This window comes from Podarcis erhardii (genome assembly GCF_964252035.2).
Source record: "Podarcis erhardii genome assembly, chromosome: 13".
NCBI lineage: Eukaryota > Metazoa > Chordata > Lepidosauria > Squamata > Lacertidae > Podarcis > Podarcis erhardii.
Genome location: NC_138502.1, coordinates 307,994 through 313,334, shown reverse-complemented (window position 1 = coordinate 313,334; position 5,341 = coordinate 307,994).

The following is a 5,341-nucleotide window of genomic DNA, read 5'->3' as shown; positions in this document are numbered from 1 at the left end:
TGGAGGGGTTACACAGATCAGCACTTCAGGAAGGTGGGGGATTACACAGATCAGCACTTCAGGAAGGTGGAGGGGTTACACAGATCAGCACTTCAGGAAGGTGGGGGGTTACACAGATCAGCACTTCAGGAAGGTGGAGGGGTTACACAGATCAGCACTTCAGGAAGGTGGGGGGTTACACAGATCAGCACTTCAGGAAGGTGGAGGGGTTACACAGATCAGCACTTCAGGAAGGTGGGGGGTTACACAGATCAGCACTTCAGGAAGGTGGGGGATTACACAGATCAGCACTTCAGGAAGGTGGAGGGGTTACACAGATCAGCACTTCAGGAAGGTGGGGGATTACACAGATCAGCACTTCAGGAAGGTGGGGGATTACACAGATCAGCACTTCAGGAAGGTGGGGGGTTACACAGATCAGCACTTCAGGAAGGTGGAGGGGGTTACACAGATCAGCACTTCAGGAAGGTGGAGGGGTTACACAGATCAGCACTTCAGGAAGGTGGGGGATTACACAGATCAGCACTTCAGGAAGGTGGGGGATTACACAGATCAGCACTTCAGGAAGGTGGAGGGGTTACACAGATCAGCACTTCAGGAAGGTGGGGGGTTACACAGATCAGCACTTCAGGAAGGTGGAGGGGTTACACAGATCAGCACTTCAGGAAGGTGGAGGGGTTACACAGATCAGCACTTCAGGAAGGTGGGGGATTACACAGATCAGCACTTCAGGAAGGTGGAGGGGTTACACAGATCAGCACTTCAGGAAGGTGGGGGGTTACACAGATCAGCACTTCAGGAAGGTGGAGGGGTTACACAGATCAGCACTTCAGGAAGGTGGAGGGGTTACACAGATCAGCACTTCAGGAAGGTGGGGGATTACACAGATCAGCACTTCAGGAAGGTGGAGGGGTTACACAGATCAGCACTTCAGGAAGGTGGAGGGGTTACACAGATCAGCACTTCAGGAAGGTGGAGGGGTTACACAGATCAGCACTTCAGGAAGGTGGGGGATTACACAGATCAGCACTTCAGGAAGGTGGGGGATTACACAGATCAGCACTTCAGGAAGGTGGAGGGGTTACACAGATCAGCACTTCAGGAAGGTGGAGGGGTTACACAGATCAGCACTTCAGGAAGGTGGAGGGGTTACACAGATCAGCACTTCAGGAAGGTGGAAGGGGTTACACAGATCAGCACTTCAGGAAGGTGGAGGGGTTACACAGATCAGCACTTCAGGAAGGTGGAGGGGTTACACAGATCAGCACTTCAGGAAGGTGGAGGGGTTACACAGATCAGCACTTCAGGAAGGTGGAGGGGTTACACAGATCAGCACTTCAGGAAGGTGGAGGGGTTACACAGATCAGCACTTCAGGAAGGTGGGGGATTACACAGATCAGCACTTCAGGAAGGTGGGGGGTTACACAGATCAGCACTTCAGGAAGGTGGAGGGGTTACACAGATCAGCACTTCAGGAAGGTGGAGGGGTTACACAGATCAGCACTTCAGGAAGGTGGAGGGGTTACACAGATCAGCACTTCAGGAAGGTGGGGGATTACACAGATCAGCACTTCAGGAAGGTGGGGGGTTACACAGATCAGCACTTCAGGAAGGTGGAGGGGTTACACAGATCAGCACTTCAGGAAGGTGGAGGGGTTACACAGATCAGCACTTCAGGAAGGTGGAGGGGTTACACAGATCAGCACTTCAGGAAGGTGGAGGGGTTACACAGATCAGCACTTCAGGAAGGTGGAGGGGTTACACAGATCAGCACTTCAGGAAGGTGGAGGGGTTACACAGATCAGCACTTCAGGAAGGTGGGGGGTTACACAGATCAGCACTTCAGGAAGGTGGAGGGGTTACACAGATCAGCACTTCAGGAAGGTGGAGGGGTTACACAGATCAGCACTTCAGGAAGGTGGGGGGTTACACAGATCAGCACTTCAGGAAGGTGGGGGGTTACACAGATCAGCACTTCAGGAAGGTGGGGGGTTACACAGATCAGCACTTCAGGAAGGTGGAGGGGTTACACAGATCAGCACTTCAGGAAGGTGGAGGGGTTACACAGATCAGCACTTCAGGAAGGTGGAGGGGTTACACAGATCAGCACTTCAGGAAGGTGGGGGGTTACACAGATCAGCACTTCAGGAAGGTGGAGGGGTTACACAGATCAGCACTTCAGGAAGGTGGAGGGGTTACACAGATCAGCACTTCAGGAAGGTGGGGGGTTACACAGATCAGCACTTCAGGAAGGTGGAGGGGTTACACAGATCAGCACTTCAGGAAGGTGGAGGGGTTACACAGATCAGCACTTCAGGAAGGTGGAGGGGTTACACAGATCAGCACTTCAGGAAGGTGGGGGGTTACACAGATCAGCACTTCAGGAAGGTGGAGGGGTTACACAGATCAGCACTTCAGGAAGGTGGAGGGGTTACACAGATCAGCACTTCAGGAAGGTGGAGGGGTTACACAGATCAGCACTTCAGGAAGGTGGAGGGGTTACACAGATCAGCACTTCAGGAAGGTGGAGGGGTTACACAGATCAGCACTTCAGGAAGGTGGAGGGGTTACACAGATCAGCACTTCAGGAAGGTGGAGGGGTTACACAGATCAGCACTTCAGGAAGGTGGAGGGGTTACACAGATCAGCACTTCAGGAAGGTGGAGGGGTTACACAGATCAGCACTTCAGGAAGGTGGAGGGTTACACAGATCAGCACTTCAGGAAGGTGGGGGTTACACAGATCAGCACTTCAGGAAGGTGGGGGGTTACACAGATCAGCACTTCAGGAAGGTGGAGGGGTTACACAGATCAGCACTTCAGGAAGGTGGAGGGGTTACACAGATCAGCACTTCAGGAAGGTGGAGGGGTTACACAGATCAGCACTTCAGGAAGGTGGGGGGTTACACAGATCAGCACTTCAGGAAGGTGGGGGGTTACACAGATCAGCACTTCAGGAAGGTGGAGGGGTTACACAGATCAGCACTTCAGGAAGGTGGAGGGGTTACACAGATCAGCACTTCAGGAAGGTGGGGGGTTACACAGATCAGCACTTCAGGAAGGTGGAGGGGTTACACAGATCAGCACTTCAGGAAGGTGGAGGGGTTACACAGATCAGCACTTCAGGAAGGTGGGGGATTACACAGATCAGCACTTCAGGAAGGTGGGGGGTTACACAGATCAGCACTTCAGGAAGGTGGGGGGTTACACAGATCAGCACTTCAGGAAGGTGGAGGGGGTTACACAGATTAACATATGGAGGAGGGAGGGGGGAATATGCAGAGCTGGAGATATGCACAGATAAACACTTCCTGGGGATGAGAAAACAATGGTCCCAAATATGCATAGTCTGCCACCTGACATTGTCTGGAGGAAAGGCTGATCAGAGCGATTTGACAGGATTAGGGTCTTGACACCTTGAGGGATTATGGAGGACAGGGGAGGGGTGATGGAGTCCTAGAGAAATTGAGCAGATATATTGTAGCGAAGAAGGTGAATAAGACATGCCCCCCCCTTCCGTAACACTTTCTTTCCTCCACTTTTTAATAATAATAATAATAATAATACCTTTATTGTCAATGTACAACCTGTGTACAATGAAATTAACCGAGTCTCTCCCCCAAACACTCAACCTCATTGCATTCTGTGTTCTTGTCACACAACACACCAACCCGGAAAGTCAGTCGCACGATATTCTTTTCCCTTCAGCAGCCTAACAGCCCACGGATAGAAACTGTTTTTTAGCCTGTTGGTACAACTGATTATACCTCTCTATCTCCTGCCCGAGGGTGGAAGATGAAAGAGGTGCTGGCCTGAGCCTTGTTCTCGCTCTCTCTCCTCAGGAAACATCTAGCGGGCTCAGGGGCAGCCCATGATAAGAATATCTTGGGCTGTGTTCACCACCCTCTGGGGAGACTTTCTGTCCGTGGCTGTCAAGCCAGCCTACCACACTGGACCGGTAGGAGGAGGTCATCAATTGTTCTTTTAACATTGTTCTTTTGCAAGACCCTGAGGAAATGGAGTCTCTGTTGGGCCTTCCTAACCTCAGCTTCTCCTTTCCTGCCAAATGTCAGGCGTCTCTTCCTTCCTTCCTTCCTTCCTTCCTTCCTTCCTTCCTTCCTTCCTTCCTTCCTTCCTTCCTTCCTCTCTCCTCCACTTTTTACCTCAGCTTCTCCTTTCCTGCCAAATGTCAGGCGTCTCTTCCTTCCTTCCTTCCTTCCTTCCTTCCTTCCTTCCTTCCTTCCTTCCTTCCTTCCTTCCTTCCTCTCTCCTCCACTTTTTACCTCAGCTTCTCCTTTCCTGCCAAATGTCAGGCGTCTCTTCCTTCCTTCCTTCCTTCCTTCCTTCCTTCCTTCCTTCCTTCCTTCCTTCCTTCCTTCCTCTCTCCTCCACTTTTTACCTCAGCTTCTCCTTTCCTGCCAAATGTCAGGCGTCTCTTCCTTCCTTCCTTCCTTCCTTCCTTCCTTCCTTCCTTCCTTCCTTCCTTCCTTCCTCTCTCCTCCACTTTTTACCTCAGCTTCTCCTTTCCCGCCAAATGTCAGGCGTCTCTTCCTTCCTTCCTTCCTTCCTTCCTTCCTTCCTTCCTTCCTTCCTTCCTTCCTTCCTTCCTTCCTCTCTCCTCCACTTTTTACCTCAGCTTCTCCTTTCCTGCCAAATGTCAGGCGTCTCTTCCTTCCTTCCTTCCTTCCTTCCTTCCTTCCTTCCTTCCTTCCTCTCTCCTCCACTTTTTACCTCAGCTTCTCCTTTCCTGCCAAATGTCAGGCGTCCTTCCTTCCTTCCTTCCTTCCTTCCTTCCTTCCTTCCTTCCTTCCTTCCTTCCTCTCTCCTCCACTTTTTACCTCAGCTTCTCCTTTCCTGCCAAATGTCAGGCGTCCCTTCCTTCCTTCCTTCCTTCCTTCCTTCCTTCCTTCCTTCCTTCCTTCCTCTCTCCTCCACTTTTTACCTCAGCTTCTCCTTTCCTGCCAAATGTCAGGCGTCCTTCCCTTCCTTCCTTCCTTCCTTCCTTCCTTCCTTCCTTCCTTCCTCTCTCCTCCACTTTTTACCTCAGCTTCTCCTTTCCTGCCAAATGTCAGGCGTCCCTTCCTTCCTTCCTTCCTTCCTTCCTTCCTTCCTTCCTTCCTTCCTTCCTCTCTCCTCCACTTTTATACCTCACGCTTCTCCTTTCCTGCCAAATGTCAGGCGTCCCTTCCTTCCTTCCTTCCTTCCTTCCTTCCTTCCTTCCTTCCTTCCTTCCTTCCTCTCTCCTCCACTTTTTACTCAGCTGAGGCGTCCCTTCCTTCCTTCCTTCCTTCCTTCCTTCCTTCCTTCCTTCCTTCCTTCCTTCCTCTCTCCTCCACTTTTTA